The sequence below is a fragment of the Pseudophryne corroboree genome, chromosome 3 (genome assembly GCF_028390025.1).
Source record: "Pseudophryne corroboree isolate aPseCor3 chromosome 3, aPseCor3.hap2, whole genome shotgun sequence".
NCBI lineage: Eukaryota > Metazoa > Chordata > Amphibia > Anura > Myobatrachidae > Pseudophryne > Pseudophryne corroboree.
In genome coordinates this window covers 194,713,779-194,734,786 of record NC_086446.1, presented here as the reverse complement: position 1 = coordinate 194,734,786, position 21,008 = coordinate 194,713,779, and the positions used below count along the sequence as shown (strand labels likewise).

The window sequence follows — 21,008 nt, the reverse complement described above, 5'->3', positions numbered from 1 at the left end:
GGCAGGAACAGCATGCAGGAAGCTATCACCGGCATCTGTGTGAGGCACTGAGGAGGCATATAACAGGGAACCCTCCAATGGCAGTGCAGAGCCTGATTGATGAATGTCGTGCAGCTGCCTTGCTGCACGAGCAGGGGAGAACAGGTGTGAGTACTCTCATGGCAACGGGGAACGCGGTCCGCCTGTGGCATCCCCGTTGCCATGGACCCGGCTGCCCTGGGCGCACGGCGTCCTAGCGTTGCCAGGGACCCAGCGGCTATCGCACGCACGGCGTCCCGGCGTTGCTAGGCACCGTGCGGGAGCATACAGAGCGAGAGGCGTGGCGGCCGTGACCGCTGCTCGGTCAGAGCGTGGACAAAACCGCCGCTCCTAACAATGAACATGAGAGTAGAATGTAAAATCCTTTTCTGATGGATGTTTCGTATGCCAATCATCAAACAAGTCATATTCTGCTAACAAGAGGGGCCGACTGGAGAGTGGAGTTCTCTTATGCTATCTATCCACCAACAGGTCCAGGACTATATTAAAATCATCCAGTATTAATAAAGCACCTTTACGAAACTGTTGAATTTTAGAGCATAATTTCTTACAGAAAGGTAATTGCCTAGTATTAGGGGCCTAACCAACTACCAAAGTGGTCTCCACATTTTCGAGAACCCCAATCTAAATTAGGTACCTTCCCTCAGGGTCGGAATACTTGGAGTTGAGAGTGAATGAACAGTGATGCAAGAATAAAATTACCATCTCCCGCTTTCTTTGCTGGGCCATTGGCCATATAACAAAGAGGGTAGCTCATATTACTAAACTGAGGCGGGGACGAATGTTTAAAATGTGTCTCTTGTACTGCCACTATCTGTGCTTTATGTTTATGAAAATAGTTAAGAGCTAATCTTCATTTATGGGGGGATTTAAGCCCTTTTGCATTGATAGATATAACATTAACCATATTCATCGTTGGTAAAAACCTGAAAATCATGGTCAACAACTGTGCATACACAATAGAAATCAACTTTCTGGCAACAAGAAAAAAAAAAGAAAAAAAAAGAAAAGTAGAAATAAAAAAGGTAGATACAACAAAGAGGGAAAAAGAGTTAGGAACAGAAATAACCCCTCTTGGGGGCACAGTTGGACGCTGTACCATGGCGACACTAACAAAGAAGTGGGGGTGGTGGTAGTCACCCCACCCTCACCCGACATAACCAAAATGAAGAGGAGATCCTCACTGGGCAAGGACTAAAACTTCAAATCACTAGCAATATCATAAAGTAAAATTGTGGCTACATAGATAACAGTGTAAGATAAACTAAATAAACAAAACATACATCTGAGACATCTAGGGCAACGGACGTATAAATCACACAAGCATAGCTACTTCAAGCAGCCCTAAAAAAAAAACAGCATAGAGAATCTCCCTCAGCAGAAAAACTATAGATAACATGTTAATCAATACTCCTCAAAAATTACCTGTGAAGAAGCCCTGTAGAGAAGCAAATATATTATGCACATAAGAAGAAAAAACAAAGACCTGGAAGAACAAAAGAGTGGAGCATATAAACAATCATGAATTACATATTCTTGATACTTATGATTTAGTCCCTGCCGTAGCCCAGTCCCGCTGCAGACCATGGACAGGAGATGTAGTAGTAGAGGATTCTGCAATGTTCCACTTGTGTAAAAGGTTTTTGCCCTCTTTCAGGTCGACTATCACTGAAGTGAAGCCGTCACGTGTGCGCTAATAGCTTTGTTGGGAAGCCCCATCTATACAGGATATTGTGCCTGTGGAGAACTGATGTAATAGGGTAAAAAGAACGTAGTTTGAATAAGGTCGCCTGGGATAAATCGCCATAGACCTGAATGGGGCCCAAGATCTCCAAGGCATCATCTGATGATCTGGCAGCTTTGAGGATTGTTTCTTTAACATGAAAGAAATGTATTCTCAACAAAACATTCTTTGGGACTCCCTCCGGCGCATTTCTAGGTTTAGGGAGTCTATGAATACTGTCTATCAAGAGATCTGGCAGTCTAGTAGATGGCAACAGTTTCCTGAAGAGATCCGTTGCGAAGTCATTCAAGCTACTATTCGAGACGGTCTCAGGCACCCCGCATAGTTTTAAATTATTACGCTGGGATCTGTCCTCCATATACACGACCTTATCTTTAATGGCCACCACCTCTTCTTCTAGTAACTCATGGGATGTGATTAATTCGTTGTGTGAGCCAACTACCTCACCCATTTTGGTTTTCAGGTGGTCTCTTCCCCCCCCCCAGGTCATCTATAGACTGTTGACATGTTTGGAGAGTAGCTCGAAATTCCGCTGCAACCTCTTCCTTAAATTGCAACAGTAAAAGTTTCATAGTTTTTAATGTAACAGCGTTGTTGTCTCCCATAGGTTCCAGAGTGTTATCTTTTGGGAGTGGGGAAGAAGGGCCACTGTTAGTAGCCACAGCAAGCAAATCTTTCTTAGAAGTAGCCGCTCCATTATTTTTAGCACGCAAAGCTTGTGGGGAGGTCTTAAAGAAGGCCACCTGCGAAACCGGCTTAGAAGTTTTAACTTTCTTAGGAGGCATAACGAAGATGTATGACGTAAACAATCACAGAGACAGAGAAAAAAAATAAGGCTTACGGTAACACGAACAATATTGCACTCTGAGACCAATTAGAATATCATCACACAGATGGATTGAGCCAGCTCGGGTCAGGTGGGGACATTAAGGAGTCATATTAACGCATTGCCATCACTTGCAGAACTCTTGAGGGAAACACATTAGGCAGATGTGTCCTAACAGCTTCTGCCCACCAGATGTCCTTCCAGGATAACACAGCAGCAATGTGTAAAGGGCTTATAAACTGAAAAGACACCTCACAGTTACAAATCTCACTGTGAATTTCAATACAGTGACCTTTCTCTTTGAAGAGATATGTACTGCGGCTTGTGATAAAGGTAGTGCTTATTTCCACAGGGTCAGCTTCCCACTGCAGGGTACATAATTTTGCTAGGCCTTGGGGGAGAAGGGGAAGATGGCCAACCTGTACCACTCCCAGCTATACAGCAGATCCCTCCACTGCCCCACAGCTCCCCATACTGTGCCCTGCTGCTTGAAATTGAGGCCCCTGGCATCCTCTAGGTTCTGGGAGGAGAGTTATGATAGCCACCACTCCCCTTCTACCCCAGCAGAGAGGCAGCTTTCTGGAGCTACACAGCACCCTGCACTTTGCTGAGCAGAGCACTGGGAATGCGCCTGGTGTGCAGCACTCGCAGGGGACCTCCGTCCGGTCCCGCTATTCCACTGGCTTCCAAATTGCTGCCCCGCCTGTCCTCACCCATCCTGGAGCCCTCCACCAGCCACAACCGGACCACCGGTCCCCGGTCAAACAGGCGCGGACAGGCCGCAAGCTGCGGGAGTGCGATAATGCACTCCCCACAACTGCTGTGGATCTGCTGGGGCCCCTCTTAGCAGGCTGCATGTAGGAGCTGGTGAGTGGGGAGAGGGTAAAGAGGGACACTGGTGGGTTTAAATGCTCCGATTTGCCAGAGCTCAGGCCAAACACGTCCAGCTAGAATGGTGTCCATTCCATGCCCCCCATTTAAGTAGCTTTTAAGATCTATGTTACAGGAATTAAAAAGTGCATTTTTTTCAGCACTTATGGTTGTCACAGAGCTCATCTGTATGTAATTAGATATAACGACACCAAATTCTAACTATCTTACACAACTTCAACAATATTGAAAGCTTGTATGTATATGTGGGGTTTTAATATGTATGTTACAGGAATTAAAAAGTGCATTTTTTTCAGCACTTACGGTTGTCACAGATCTCATCTGTATTGTTCAGTTTGTTTAACTTTCAGGAAAAAGTAATACCTTATTACACAAGTGTTCGGGCCGCTGCGGCCGCTAAGTGTATTCGATAAACCTCTATGAAGTGTGTACATGCTGCGTAGGCATGCCGACACGCTGTGAGCACAATGTGGGGGTTGTGTAGCCACAAAAATATAAATTGCTATTATCACAGTAGGGTGCACAGAAAAAGGTCTCTTAAAATCTCCAGATGTTAAAGCACATGGAATAGCAACAGTGGGTGTGTTGAAATAGATACTCAAACTATCAAGCCCACGCGAAATAGCATTTAGAAGGTTTATTTGCTGAAGCCCTTTTGGTAAAATGAGTGCAGCTCCTATCAGGGTTTCAATAACTGTAGAAAAAACATAAAAACATGCTTCATTCTGGAATAAAGCACCACTTAACACATTGATTGTTTCAATTAAATGCTATTTATTTATTTATTTTTATTTATTTAAATTAGTTAAACAGAAAAATTAGACTTTAGGCAGAACATGTGGATACTGTTGCAGCATTGCAACAATGGTTTGGTTAAATTGCAACAGTTCCCATGACAATATTGAGAAGAATGCAGACTTGCCATTATCTAGGAATTAATTAATTTAATGAGCCATGCGGCACTACATACCTCAGTGGCAACAATAGTTAATATATTGATGGGGCAAATATTCGTTCATCACAATCTATCTACTTTCAAAAAGGGCATGCTCAGACTTGTTTTCTATATGTCTAATATATATATATATATATATAATTGATGGGATAAATATTAGATCATCACATTATATCTACTTTCAAAAACGGCATGCTCAGACATGTTTTCTATATGTCTAATATATGTGTCTATATATATATATATATCCATATATTAGATTTTCACAGAGGTTTAAAATCTTGTAGGACAGAGCAAACATAGTTAATCTAAAAAGTCTAAAAAAAATTCACAGTGGAGGGGGTTGGGGGTGGGTTTGTGGTCATAAAATATACGTTATGGTAAGAACTTACCGTTGATAATGGTATTTCTCCTAAGTCCACAGGTTCCACAGGATAACAATGGGATATGATGGAGCGACAGTGGATTTGCACCAATCAGTCAAAGCCTTCATGCCTCCCAGCATGCAACGGGCCCATTAATATATCCCCACCCCCTGGGTCAGGCAAGTCAGTTGCATTCCAAAGCTCAAGGCAGGAGCATCATGTTGAACCCTAATCCGAGAAGAAAACACATGCACACCCTTCCGTACAAGAAGGAAGAGATTAGTTAATGAAAGGATCCTCAAATCAGGTGCGTCAGGGTGAGGTCCCTGTGAAACCTGTGGACTTAGGAGAAATACCGTTATCAATGGTAAGTTCTTACCATAACGTATATTTCTCCAGCTGGGTCCACAGGTTATCCACAGGATAACAATGGGATTTCCCAAAGCAGTTTAGTGGTGGGGATGCTCCTGATGCACAGGAGAATCCTTCGCCCGAATTCAGCATTGTGAGAGGCAAAGGTATCCAAGGCATAATGTCTAATGAATGTGCAAACGGAAGACCATATGGCTGCCTTACATACCTGTTCTGCTTAAGCACCACATTGTGCTGCCCGAAAAGGACCTATCTTCTGAGTAGAGTGAACAGAGACATTAGCCGGAATAGGGAGATCAGCTAGAGAATATGCTTCTGAAATCATCATCTGAACCTATCTTGCCAGCATCTGCTTACCAGCAGGCCATCCTCTCTAGTAAAATGCATAGAGAATGAAGAGAGAATCTGCTTTTCTGATGGCACTGGTACAATCCACGTAGATCCCTAATGCACGGATCAAGTCCAGCGATGCATCTCCCGAAGAAAGGCCTGGAACCTGAAAAGCCGGGACAACAATTCCTTCGTTAAGGTGGAACTTAGTCATCACCTTGGGAAGATACCCAGATTTAGTTCTGAGAACTGGTTTATCTGGATAAAAAATCAGAAAATGGGGACAACATGACAATGCCCCTAAGTCTGATATTCTTCTAGCTGATTCCACAGTCAGTAGAAAAATACTTTATCTGTCAACCATTTATGATCCATTTTAATAAGTGGTTCAAATGGGCAACTTGAAGGGCTTTCAGGACTAACCTAAGTCCCATGGCACTGTAGGAGGAACAACCAAAGGTTGAATGTGCAGCATACCCTGGAAAAAAGTATGCATATCCTGTAAGTTGGTCATTTACTTTTGGACCCCTACAGTGAATGCCGACCCTTGCTCTTTCAATGAAGCCAACTTCAAACCTTTATCCAATTACTGCCTGAAATAATGCTAAGACCCTGGAAATTCTCAAAGATTTAGAGTCCAATTTTCTTTCACTGTACCAATGAATATAGGCTTCCCATATTTGGTGATAAATGCAAGCTAAGGAAGGTTTCCTTGCTTTGAACACAGTTTGAATTACCTGTTGAAAATATCCTCTTGACTTCAGGATAGAGGATTCAAAGGCCACGCTGTCAAAGACAGTCGAACCAGATGTCTGTGATAACCAGGACCCTGCGTTAGTAGGTCTGGACCTTGAGGGAGCAGAAGGAGAGCATCCATTGCCATTCTCTGCTGGTTTTCTTGTTTTAACTTTCTCACCACCCTAGGTAATAGGGTGATTGGAGAAACACCTAAGCCAGATGAAAGTCCCATCTCACCGATAAGGCATCCACAAAGATCGCTCTGGGATCCTTTGTTCTTGACCCGTATGTGAGCACTTCGTTGTTCAGACAAGATGCCATAAGATATATCTCTGGCCAGCACCTCTTGTTTTAGTAGAGTCTGGAAGATCTCTGGGTGTAGAGCCCATTCGCTTCCCTGAATGGCATGTCGACTCGAGAAAGTCCGCTTCCCCGTTTAGGATTCCCGTAATTAAAACAGCGGACAAGGTTGGATGATAAAGTTCTGCTCACTTTAGTATGTGACTTACCTTCTTCATCACTTTTCGGATGTGAGTTCCTCCCTGATGTTGAGGTACGCTACTGCCGTCGCATTGTCCGAGCGGAAGTGGAGTTGTATTCCGTGATGACTGTCCCATTCCTATGCTGGTGCCCTGTATATGGCCTAAGGTTCCAACCTTTACCGGCAGACAACTTTCTTCTTTGGGAACACAACCTTCCTGACACTGCTCCCCAGTGTCAGAATTTTCCCAATATGATATGAAAAAGATTTCCTTTTGTCCAGCTGGGATGTCTGTAGCCACCAAGCTAACGACCGTCTTACTTTTATCATAAGAACCATAGTCCGTTTTTATTATCTGATGCAATCCATTAATACCTACAGCACCTTGTATTCCCAGGTGGTCCCTCCAAGTACCAACTAGGCCAACATCGCTTAGCTTCCACGATCCGATTAGATTTGGGCACATCCAGGGTGGTGTGACTGTAGATTCTATTTGGTAAGTATCAGACGCTGCAGAGACCAGGAGTGGAATTGTGCATACTCCACCCTGTCAATGTAGATACCATTAAACCCATCACCCGCATTGCTGCGTGAATGGATACCATTTGACTGTGTAGCAAGTCCTGAATCCTAGACTGAACCTTGGATATCTTGTTGCAAGGTAAAAATTACTCTCTGCAGACCTGATCCAGTATAGCCATCAAGTGAGTTATCCAGTGTGACGGAACTGGTGACGATTTTGCCCAATTAATGAGTCACTCATGCCTCTGCAAACACGTTATTGTCTGTTGCAGATGACGTAACAGCAATCCCTGTGACTGTGCCAGGATTACAAGATCGTCTAGGTATGGGAAAACTGATGGAGATAAGGTATTATCACCCCCATATTCTTGGTAAATTCTCTGGAGGCTGTGGCTAACTCAAAGGGTAAGGCCTAGAACTGAAAATGCTGTTGGAGGATAGCAAACCTTAGATAACACTGATGGACAGTGGTATAGGAACATATAGGTAAGCATCCTGTATATCCAGGGATATAATTTAATCCCCTGGCTTCACATAACATAAGGAACGTAACGATTCAAAGTGCAACCGAGGTTCCACATGTGTTTGTTCAGCATTGTAAGATTAAGCATGGGCCAAAATGACCCATTTGGCTTCCAAACTAAAACCAGGTTGGAGTAAACCTTGTCCTCATTTGCAGGAGGAACTGGAATGACTATTCCTGACTGAAGCAATTTCTGAACTGCTTCTTGCAAAGCCTTGTCCTTCGTCTCTACTCGAGATGGGCTGTCTTGAAGGTGAAAGCATAACCTAGAGATACCATGCCACCTGAAGAAGTCAGCTACCCCAGCCTGGGTTCCCCCAGGCAGAGGCCCACACCATCAGAGTGAGGGTTTATTTTTCTACAGCACCTGGTATTCCCAGATGGTCTCCCATCCGAGTACTAACCAGGCCCAACACTGCTTAGCTTCCAAACTCAGATGAGATTGGGCCTATCCAGTGTGGTGTAGCTGTAGATCCCAACCGGACTTCTGGTAGCCCAATGCTTTCCTAGTCTTCCCAGACTTGTTGTATTGGCTTTTTCCTTTTGCTCTTCCTAGAGACCAAAAGGGGCCAAAATGCTGAACTTTAGGTTGGAAACTGTATGTGGAAGAAACTTGGCCTTCTTGCAATCTGCTTCTGACTCCAGAATATCTGTCAATTCTTTACCAAAAAGAATATCTCCAGAAAGGACAAAGATTCTAAAACCTTCCAAGATTCTGAATCCGCTTCCATGTACCCAGCTAAACTGCTCTGCCCCGGGGGGGGGAAATTACCCATATCCAATGCTAGTTCTCCAGGAACATTGCAGTCTGTTTTTTTATATGAGCTATATGAGATTTTTGCTCTATTGAAATATCTCCTTCCAATGCATCAGCCCAGGCAACCACTGCCTTTGCTATTCAAGCCGAAGCCAAGGCTTGGCCTTATGACTGCCCTAGACATGTTGAAAGCAAAGATAATGTAGAGTTTTGCACTATTCGCTTGCGTATCTACTTTAGGAGCCACCTCTCCTTTTTAAACAATCCCCAACTGGAAGAATATATTTAGAATTCCAATTCTTAGGAATTCTAAACTTCTTATTGGGTGTAACCCAAGCCTCTTCCATGATTTCCGTCAGCTGATCTTACCCTGGAAACTCAGGTTTTGGGACGTTTAAACACAGGTGCCTTGGTTTTTAACACAGGCTCTGCTGAATCCTCTAAGGATAGAATGGCTTCATCACTTTAATTAACTCAGCTATATTCCAGAGCTGAGACCTACCTCTTTTCCGTATGATGAAGTAGAATAAATTGGGCTTTCATCTTACAATAATCTGAACAATATGTAGCCTGTGAGGGTGAAGATTTACATATCACTGGGTCTGAGAAGCTGCTGCTGGGAGTGATACACCATAGGTGGATCTGCATGTAAAGGCTAATAATGTAACCCTATTCCTGGTACAGGATTTTGGAGGAATTATCCATTTAGCTTATTGGATCGAGTCTGTGCAAAGATAGCCCAAGGTGGATACATTTATACCTGAATCTGCCTTGTATTTTTGCTGAAGTTAACACATTATGCACACAACCATCCTGAACCAGACCATGAGAGGATAATACAACTTTGTAAACATGGTATGAGTGTCTTCACCTTTGCTGCTATTATACAAGAAAAATAATCAGCACTTCCACAGTGTACCATACAATTTTGTGACAGTAATCACTTTAACCTTTTTAAAATGATATCCTTCCAAACCTACCCATGCACCAGCATTGAGGATTTGCAAAACAAATTGACATATAGTAAAGTCAACATCATACTAGCAGTCATTCACATGTTATACATTAGTATAATAAGCAATATAAGTACATAATCAACTCCAATAACATTTTAAGTATGTAGGAGAACAGATTTACTGAATCATGTTTTAACCACGTAACTGATGATTTTTCCCTTCAAAAGCATTAACAACATTGTTTTTTAAAATTAATTTTATTTAATAAAGTTGAAAAAGTATTTTTTTAAATATTTAAACATTTTATTATGCACATCTGCAGAATGGATCTCCTCGTCAAAAATGGGGGGACAGGATGGGACGGCACAGCTGCATGATATCTGACCATGAAAAGAGAAAAATACAGAAGACTCTTGTGTGGGTGCACTCTTGTTTTATATATTTGTTGATATGACGATATTAAAACATAACTTTTATTTAGTATTCAATCTAAGAAGAAATCCACACTTATGTAATCCACCACAATTAATTCATTCATGACAGTCTGTATTACTGCATACAAATATGATTCAGCCCATCAACTCCTCTGAGGGATACCATATCTGTTGATGTGGCTGATCAGACTGAACAAGTTGCGGTGTGTATGAACCGCAAAAAATGTTAAAAGCTTAAAGAGAATAGGGAATGTTCTGGTTAGTCTCTATGGCAGACTTAAGGAGGGATGTAGACACTATTTCTCTACATCCTTCTCCTATCCCAACCAGCACAAGCTATGCTTGTATTAATAGGACCTGAAGGTCAGTGTACCAAGATGTTGAGAGGAGTTAGGATCCTGATTGGTATTGGACCAATTGGATCTGTGACGTATCAAGAGAGGCGGTACTGAAGGTAAGCAAAAGGAATGATTGTAGAAGAAAATGGTGATCCTGCTGTTGGCTTTGAGTCGAGTAGAACAAAAATTACAACACCGGGTATTCTCTGGGGGTCACCCTCACAGATACTGACCCAGCCCACCACTGTTTTGCTTCCAAGATCGGACGAGATCGGGCTCTATCAGTGGGGTATGGTTGTAATATCTCGGGCCTACTAGTGGCCGACTCGCCAATGAGAGTGCATCTAAAATAAGAGGGGAGGGGGGGGGCGGGAAAGGTAGGAGAGAAGAGTGGGGTGGGAGAGACAAGAAAAAAGGGGCGGATCTGCTGTCTATGTTAGGCACAGGGTAGACCTGTGGATCATGGATGAGAGTCCGCAGATGTAAAAAGAGAGAGGAAGGAGAGGAACAGAGGAGAGAAAGGGAGGGGGAGGGAGGAAACTGAATAAGGCAGATAACAATTATCCTCTGGTGTCTAAAACAAGATTAGTCGGAGTTGTCAGCAACTAGGCATAGATCAAATTGACTGGCAATAATGGGTATATTCCGTAGGTCATTTGGATTCAGGCTAAAGTATGGACAAAAGTTGATATCTCAGCCAAAATCTCATCAAGCACAATTGAGATAATAGGACAAAAGTCAGATTCACTGGAAATGCTGCATAAATTTCCGTAATCACTCATGTAAAGAGATAATTACCTATGCGTACTTGAGTGGAGCAACAGAGCTATAGTACCTGCCTATTATCCAGATAACACAGTAATTGACAAACAGAATATTTTACAGTATGCTCCTATTAGCAGTATAATAAATAGGAGGAAAAAAAAAAAAAAGGGAAAAAAAGCCAGCTTTTGCACATGCTACTTGGTTGAATACAATTACTAAATTTTCTAATTAGTATAGTGCTATAATAAATGGAGCGATAGGCTGTGCTACATGTCTATTAAGCAGATTTCACGATATTTGTAAAATAAGGTATGTTGGATTGTGCTCCTATTAGCAATGTAACACATAGGTGGAGAGGTAGGTTTCTGTGCATGCTGGTTGATTATGTACGATTGTCAACATGTTTAAATGGAAAAGAGGTGGGGAAAAAAAAAAAGGGGAGAGAGGTAAATAGAAAAGGTGTCGATAGGAAAAAGAGATGCTGGGAATTTCTTTAGATTGCTAGTTCTGGGTGTAGCAGTCTTAGTCCAGATCCCTGGACTACTTTGCTTAGGCCAGAGATAGAAATTCTCATGAAATGGAGAGGGAAAAAGGGGGGGTGTACCGGTCCCTGCCCAGGTCCCTGGGTCAGTCACTCAAATGACAGGGTGCCAAGTAAGTTCTCCTCAGGTCCTTAGTTCATGTTGAAAAAATTCATGCTGGAATCCTGGGATAGGTAGGGCTGGAAAACGCGTTTCACCCATCCTGCGGGCTTGTTCACTTCCAATGCTGCATTGGAAGTGAACAAGCCCGCAGGACGGGTGAAACACATTTTCCAGCCCTACCTATCCCAGGATTCCAGCATGAATTTTTTCAACATGAACTAAGGACCTGAGGAGAACTTACTTGGCACCCTGTCATTTGAGTGACTGACCCAGGGACCTGGGCAGGGACAGGTACACCCCCCCTTTTTCCCTCTCCATTTCATGAGAATTTCTATCTCTGAGTGATTACGGAAATTTATGCAGCATTTCCAGTGAATCTGACCTTTGTCCTATTATCTCAATTGTACTTGATGAGATTTTGGCTGAGATATCAACTTTTGTCCATACTTTAGCCTGAATCCAAATGACCTACGGAATATACCCATTATTGCCAGTCAATTTGATCTATGCCTAGTTGCTGACAACTCCGACTAATCTTGTTTTAGACACCAGAGGATAATTGTTATCTGCCTTATTCAGTTTCCTCCCTCCCCCTCCCTTTCTCTCCTCTGTTCCTCTCCTTCCTCTCTCCTTTTACATCTGCGGACTCTCATCCATGATCCACAGGTCTACCCTGTGCCTAACATAGACAGCAGATCCGCCCCTTTTTTCTTGTCTCTCCCACCCCACTCTTCTCTCCTACCTTTCCCGCCCCCCCTCCCCTCTTATTTTAGGTGCACTCTCATTGGCGAGTCGGCCACTAGTAGGCCCGAGATATTACAACCATACCCCACTGATAGAGCCCGATCTCGTCCGATCTTGGAAGCAAAACAGTGGTGGGCTGGGTCAGTATCTGTGAGGGTGACCCCCAGAGAATACCCGGTGTTGTAATTTTTGTTCTACTCGACTCAAAGCCAACAGCAGGATCACCATTTTCTTCTACAATCATTCCTTTTGCTTACCTTCAGTACCGCCTCTCTTGATACGTCACAGATCCAATTGGTCCAATACCAATCAGGATCCTAACTCCTCTCAACATCTTGGTACACTGACCTTCAGGTCCTATTAATACAAGCATAGCTTGTGCTGGTTGGGATAGGAGAAGGATGTAGAGAAATAGTGTCTACATCCCTCCTTAAGTCTGCCATAGAGACTAACCAGAACATTCCCTATTCTCTTTAAGCTTTTAACATTTTTTGCGGTTCATACACACCGCAACTTGTTCAGTCTGATCAGCCACATCAACAGATATGGTATCCCTCAGAGGAGTTGATGGGCTGAATCATATTTGTATGCAGTAATACAGACTGTCATGAATGAATTAATTGTGGTGGATTACATAAGTGTGGATTTCTTCTTAGATTGAATACTAAATAAAAGTTATGTTTTAATATCGCCATATCAACAAATATATAAAACAAGAGTGCACCCACACAAGAGTCTTCTGTATTTTTCTATTTTCCTAGTCTGTTTCTGACTCTGGGTGCACCACCAGACCCTACAATCACAACACGAATTACACGTGGATATTAGATGTTATTCTGGTACTGTAGTATTATCACTATCATACATTATCCTTTAGAACCTTCAGAATACTGGTGCGGAATCACGTCTACTTCGTGTGATATCTGACCATGCCAGTTAAGTGGTTTTAAACAGATCTAAAGTATTCAGACGCAATGCGAATGATACAACAGCAATGGTATACAGACTCATATGAAATAGGCACTTATCTAACTATTCGTACTCAAAAAGTAGATAGAAATTTAGTGCTGTATTACCTGTACTCAGTAGAGTGGGATACAGGGAGACTCACCCCCACTTCCAAGATCGATCATATGTTAGAAAACGCTGAGTGGATCCAGATGCTGCTAGAGTACACTGCCGCTCCATTAACCTAGTGAACACAGACGCTCAGTGAACACAGATGCACCAGTCACACAGCCACCTATGCTGCGACCGGGTCCACTCGTGATAGGGCTCAGTGAACACAGATGCACTGGACCCACAGCTGCCTATGTTGCGACCGGGTACCCTCGTGGTAGTATCTGGGACGGAAGCAAGGAAGCAGTTCATGACGGGAGACTCGGCGGAAACTGGTCATGAACCGGGGGTAGGGGCAACCAGGAGATCATCTGACTCCCCACTGCTGACATCAACTTTAGGGATCGCTGCATCATACTATACCTGGAGCCGCTTATCCCTAAGGCCTAGCGCTGGTGCACCCGGGTTGGCAGCAGCGTCAGCTACTGTTTGTTAGTCTCCTCCCAAAACAGTGCGGCTGTGTCCGTATTCCATCTACTAAGCGGAATCAATGCCTTACCTTCTCCCCATGCTCTGGCCACAGCCTGGTAACGTCTACTGGACCTGTAAGTATATCTGACACAGACGTCCGCCGAAACAGCACTTACTCATGGGTAAGCGTTGTTGCGACCCGTCGGAGAGTTGTTGGAGCGACTCTTTCTAAGGCAGCGTATAAGATGTTGTTTAGATAGATCACTCAATAATTACTAAGACTATAACAATAAAATAAGAATGCTTAGGGCTGCTAAAAAGCAGCAGCCCTCTGACCATGGTCCGGCTTCTGCCGCACCAAACAAAAAACTGATTTGCCTGAGCCAGGGGGCGGGAATATATGGATGGGCCCGTTGCATGCTGGGAGGCTGAAAAGCTTTGACTGATTGGTGCAAATCCGCTGTCGCTCCATCATAGACCATTTTTATCCTGTGGATAACCTGTGGACACTGCCGGAGAAAGTGTAAATAGCAATTATCACAGTATGTTGCACAAAAAAAGGTCTCTTACAACCCCTGTTGTTAAAACATATTGCATTCCAACAGCATATTGTGTTGGTATTGAAAATAAAGCAATCATAAGTCCATGCAGTGTATTTAACATTAAAACATCCAAGGCTGGATTAAAGGCCACATAGGCCTGGAGCTGAAACTATTTAATGGCCTATTGTGAGAAATGGGGAAGGTGTGATCAGTGCTATGTTGGTGTGGCCAGAACCATGTGGGTGTGTACACCCCTACAATGTCTCCTTAAATATAAAAAAAATATAAAAAATATAGAATTTTGTGAGAGAAAAAGAAATGCAATCCTAATTATTATGATTTATGTGTGACCATGTGACCAGCTGTTGCCTAGTGATCATCATGCTGCCATGGTGATGGGCCTACTTTTATGTGGAGGCCTGTAGCTGGAGCTCCATCCGCCCCATTGTTAATCTGGCCCTGAAAACATCTGGTATTACAAAAAAATTGCACAACAGATATAGCTTGCGATGCTTTTGAAAACCAAGCATTCAAACCCATGCGGTGTATTTAAAAATACATTGACTTTTATTTTTTGTTATAGTTTCAAAAATAAAGCATAATTCGGAATAAATAAATATATATATATATATATATATATGTGTGTGTGTGAAATGGTGTTAGTGTGTCCTAATGTGCGCTATTGTTAGCAGCCCGTGAATGATCTGCCAGATGGGACTCCAATATTCCGCGGATTGTGAAAAAGTAAATGGAAAGACCATATGGTGTAGTACGTGTTATGTAAATTTCATATATAGTCAGGTGACTATATATGAAATTTACATAAAACGTACTACACCATATGGTCTTTCCATTTACTTTTTCATAATCTGCTGAAAATTGGAGTCCCATCCGGCAGAAGATCCCTCCAAGACGAGTTTTTTAGGAAGACTGTACATCGCCTTGATATACAAGAGCTAAGGAAAGTTTCCATCATTCATTAATTCATTAAGTTAACGCCTGTATATAAATTGCTTACCAAACATATAAATATATATATATATATATATATATACTTTCCGGTCAAAATGGGCAATTAAAAGCAAAAACTATATAGCCATTATTCTTTTATTATGTATTCATTTGTTGTGTTCAGAAAAGTTTCCATATGCATATATATATATATATATATATATATATATATATGTAAGCGCAAATCTGTACTTTTCAGCCTATTGCATTTCGTGCATTTTTTAGTATAAGTCATATCAGAAACCTGGAAAATGTTTTCTACAGTTTTGGTTCTGTAAAACACGTCAACATATATATATATATATATAATATTACACTGCACAGTCCAGAATATATTATTTAAAAATATATGTGTTATTTCCATAATCATCTGTAGAAACATGTCATATTTGGTTTTAAAAAGTATTAAAAAAATTGCCGCTTTGATGACATTATAAATATTAAAATAAAATAAATGAGAAAGATTATGAATAGTTTCAGAAATAAAAGCAAATATCTATACAGCGAAAAAGAAAAAAAGTGTACTCCCAATTGAGGACTGTGACATTGCAAATGTTGGGGGCTGTAACATCATAAAGTGGCTATATGAAACAGCCTGTGTGAAAAGGTAAATATGTCTTTTATTATTAATGCTTAAAATGTTATATATATATATATATATATATATATATATATATATAATTTTTTATTTTATTTTTAAGCATGTAATGGAATGATTGTTTGTTGATTGTTGGAATAGCTTTTATTAGCGGTGTTAGATTTTAAACTAAAGGTGCCCATACACTAGTGCAATTTTGCCGGAAGTGCTGCACTAATGATATCTCATCCCACAGGCATGGCGGGGATCGCATGTGATACACCATATGCAAAAGGACCGCATATGATGTATCATATGCAATCCTGCTAACTGGGGAGCAGCTGGGTGGTTCAAGGGAAATCTTATGCAACTTGAGGGCCCGACCTGTCGCTGTAGTGTATGGGGCCCTAAATGCATAATTACACTATAATGACAAAATCTGATTGTAATATTATAAATATAAATTATATTATTTTATTATTAGTTTTGCCATTTGTGAGCGGTCCTATATGTTATATTTTTGATTGTGAAACCCCTTTTACTTGTGCACTGTGTTGTGATATGGTTTGTCCATTGTATGTGTTTTTTCCACCCCTATAATATGTTGTAATTCTGTGATTTGTATTATTAGTGTTTGAGCTAGTTAAGCTCTTTCAGAATTTACACTGTTGATGAAGTTCAGTGCAAATTATTGTATGACATTATTTTTATGCTAATTTTCTTGATTCATAAGAGTTTATAGATAATTATTTATTATGGGTTGCATTTGTATGTGTTTGTATGCTACTTACACAAACCTTTTAGAAATGTTGCTGTTAATGAATAATGTCATGTATTTTTTAATAGAAAGTATAGATAATTTTTTTTGTGGGCTTGTGTGTGTGCTATTGAGAGAGGCATTTCAGAAATTACTCTGTTAAAGAGCTATGTAATGTATTTTTTAATGGAAATTGTACAGCCATATTGTTTTTAGGAATATAGTGGGAATATGTACAGTCTGTATTCTGTAACAAACACAAAAAGTGTAAATAGCCAATGGTGTTTTTTGTATTGCAGTTTGTGAAGAAATATCTAAAAGAGTTAATTCGTGCAAACGCTATACCATAATGTAGGTCTGTGTTAAAGCTATGTGCGATGTGTAGATTAAATACCATTTATTGACATTGTACTTTCTTGTGCATATGTAATTTATGACTATTTTAATAGCGCCTGTGTAACAGGCCGTGATAGTTACTGTTTCAATAGCTATTTTACTAATGTATTTTAATTGTTTAAAATTGTAAATTAGTTTAAGCATGTAAGTCATTAAAAATGCATATGTCCATTAAGAAGGACACATTAAATATTTGTTTTAGAACTAACAGACATTGGTTGCACTATATTTTGTTTCATAAGCAGAAAAAACAAGCTATGCATGCTGTGTGGTTTTAAATACTATATTTTAATTATTGTGCCCTAGCTACTGACTAATTCATTTATGTGTGGTTTTCACCGACTTTTTAATATGTCATGATAGTCACTGTCTCAATAGCTGTTTTCTTAATATATTTTAATTGTTTAAAAACTGATGATTAGTTTAAGCATGGAAATCATTAAAAATGCATATGTCCATTAAGCAAGCCGCATTATATTTTTGTTATAGAATCAACAGACTGTAGCGGACAACAGCAATAATACGGTGTACATCCCAGTTTATGAAATGTTACAAAGTTTTTTTGGTAAGTTAAAAGTAATCATAGTGTAATTATAGCATCATCACAGTGTAGTCATAGAGGCTATAGGTTTTTGATTTATTACTAAAAATTTAATTTCATATATTTAACCAAAAACAGATTCTGTAAATTCGGAAGCCTGCGTTGCTAAAAAGCGTGATCTAAATGGCTCTGATTACATATTTGGTGCAGATATTTCAACATTTCAAAACACATTCAACATAAGGAGAAAAATCAGAATCTAGTTGTAATTTTAAGAACATGTGTCAGGAATTGGTTTTATACTTTTAAAAGAAAGTAACCAGAAATGTTTGCATTCAATAGATAATACGACAATTCCAAGTGGTACAGTATACGGGCTCTCTTAATGGATGTCTTAAGTTTGCAGACTTCGCAAATCTACATGCCATATACGGTTTAACTGCTTTTTATACAAAGTAAGTTAATCACATGATGTTATATGATCGGTTGTCTAAAAGAATGTTATTTATCCACAGGGAATATTTAAATGATACTGTGGAATAACTAATTTATATCATTATTATTTTTACAGATGCCAATGTAGCGAGTTGTTACGAACAAGATATAATACAGAAGCAGAGTCCAAAGCTATAACAATGGAGACAGAGCATGCTGTTCAATCAATCACAACGTCACAGATTTTCTATGATGATGTCAACAATTATCGCTGTACAACACAGCTGAAAGCACATTACCATCTAAAAGATGCTCAGACACTGATTATGAACAATGCAAACTGTAATACCAAGCCAAACAAACAAAGGAGAGGTATGCAAAGTGCAACGCTAAGGGGTCATGCTCTAAGTGCTAAGCAGAATGCCAAGTGTCTAAAAGAGGAAATTAGACTATTCAGATGAGGTCCCAGCTAAGCACAGATGCCTTTCAGTGCTGAGGGATGACAACATTATTGAAATACACAGTACAGAGAGACCCAGTACAAGTGACAATGCAAACTAAGTTATCACAACAGCAGAAACGCATGAAGATGAACACAACACAAAGAAATCATGGCGACTCTCAAGAAAAAAAAATAAGATTAAAATGCTACTACAATCTAACATTATAATAATACCAGACACACAGTTTGACACTATAACTATAGCAGAAAAACAGCAAGATTTAAATGCCAAGAGTTTTATATACAAGGATCGCATAACACCAAAAATTATTCAGAAACACTAAATACACTGGGTTATGTGGTTGCATCAGATAACGATTCTGCAGTAACAGAAGCCACTAGTGCATTGGAACCTGATGCTTTGGATTCTTTTGCAACAGTGTCAACGGCCATCGCTATACTGGGTGATGTTAATGCAACATCAGTCGTTGTAGCGAGCGGTCGACAAAAACCAGAACACTCAGACAAAGAGGCAATACAAATTTATGCTTTGCTGGGTAGAGTTTGTAAAGATGTTACATTTATGACACAGACAAAAAAAATCATGACAGCTTTAATGAAAAAGTTAATGAACAATGGTAAAAGACTGTCATACATTCTTGAAAAATTTATCACACCATATATTGATGCCATGTCAAAAATCAGAGAGCACTCTGACAAAATATGGGCCTTTGTTAAAGATCATGTAACTAGGCATGACTGGCTATGGTCTTGTCAGGTCCGGGTGTTTTTGTGAATCCGTTAACCTGGAACCAACCACAGGTGTAGGTGCTGGGGTATGAAGAAAGCAGGGAGGACGAAGAAAGTTCCGTTTCATATATTTATTAAAAATAACAATTCAGTAAAGAGTTAAATGACAAGTTGTTAATCATCATATTATACTGAAGTATTGCAGGAATGGCAGAAATAATATGCAGGATAAATCTCAAAAACAAATAAAAGAAATGTTCATGGAACTGTATATAAAACAAGCTGATGAATAAATGTTGAATTGTCCAAATATAAACAAGCTTTGATGCTGAACTGCAGAATGTGTTTAACTAGGTAATGCAGACATGAAGAAATAACTGTAAGGATTTTTAATGAAGTTTTGAGAGTTAACTGAGAGGCTGTGAAGAATTATCCTTGTTATGGTAACATAAAAAATAAAAGTACTGAATTGGGTTACTTGCGGGTTCCGGAGATCACTGTGAAAACTGTAGCAGATGACAAGGTGATGAACAGGTTTAATGCAGAGTAGAACAAACGAACAGCTGAGGGTAGTGGAATCCTCCAAACTTTGTATGATTGAAGGCAGGCAGACAAGGTAACCTCATGCAAGACTCTGGGAATCCAACTGTTTCCAGTAGGTGTGCAATTAACTGACAGCACAGCGGAGAGCCGGTGGATCTTTAGCAGTGAAGGCTGCAGACGGACCTCTGGGAACAGAGGCGATATCTGGGCCACGGGAATCACACAGGAATGCACGGAGAGAGCTCAGAGCTAGAGCACAGCGTTGATACAACAAAGCACTGGCCCAGAGTAACATAATCCCAGCCTACTTAAAGGCAGCACAAGCACGGGATTGGCTTACACCTGCCCACAGGTGTTTTCACAAGTGCTCTGTATTACCTATTTGGTCTCCAACATGGCCACCTCCTATACAGCAGAAACACCGCAGTGCCTTAGGCCATTTGGTCCCCGCACTCCCAGTTCCCAGACTCTGCATTACCTGTGCCACTGATCACGCCGCGTCCCCACACGGGCGCACAGCACCGCGAGCAACCGCACTGGCAACGGACGAACCCCAGAACCCGCAGAGGTGAGAGACCGGTTCGTGACAGTACCCCCTCTTCTAAGGGTGGTCTCCGAACACCTTTGAACCTTATCAGGATTTTTGGAGAAGTATTTCTGTACCAGTCTTGGAGCATGAACATCTTCAGAAAAAACCCAGGATCTCTCCTCCGGACCATAACCCTTCCAGTCGACCAAAAGCTGTAAACGTCCATATCGGGAACGTGAGTCCACAATCTCTTTAACTTCAAATTCCTCATCCTGCAAAGAGTGAACTTTAGGAGATTTGGACTGGGTAGTACGGAATTTATTGAGAATCAAAGGTTTCAATAAAGATGTATGAATGGCGTTAGGAATTCTCAAAGACGGTGGCAACTTGACTTTGTTTGACACAGGATTGAGTACCTTTACAATGGGAAATGGACCAATAAACTTGGGAGCAAATTTCTTAGAAGGAACTTTGAACCTGAGATTGCGCGTAGAAATCCAAACTTGGTCTCCCACCTTGTAATTCGGTACA

The 21,008-nt window shown here is 40.9% G+C and overlaps 3 pseudogenes; 1 reads left to right on the top strand and 2 right to left on the bottom strand.

Annotated features, from left to right (window-relative positions):
* Positions 1 to 8,141: 8,141 nt before the first annotated feature.
* On the bottom strand, positions 8,142 to 8,260 carry LOC134890151 (5S ribosomal RNA; annotated as a pseudogene).
* A 2,195-nt stretch (positions 8,261 to 10,455) lies between these two features.
* LOC134897880 (5S ribosomal RNA) lies at positions 10,456 to 10,574 on the bottom strand (annotated as a pseudogene).
* A 1,920-nt stretch (positions 10,575 to 12,494) lies between these two features.
* Positions 12,495 to 12,613, top strand: LOC134897879 (5S ribosomal RNA; annotated as a pseudogene).
* The last annotated feature ends 8,395 nt before the right edge of the window (positions 12,614 to 21,008 follow it).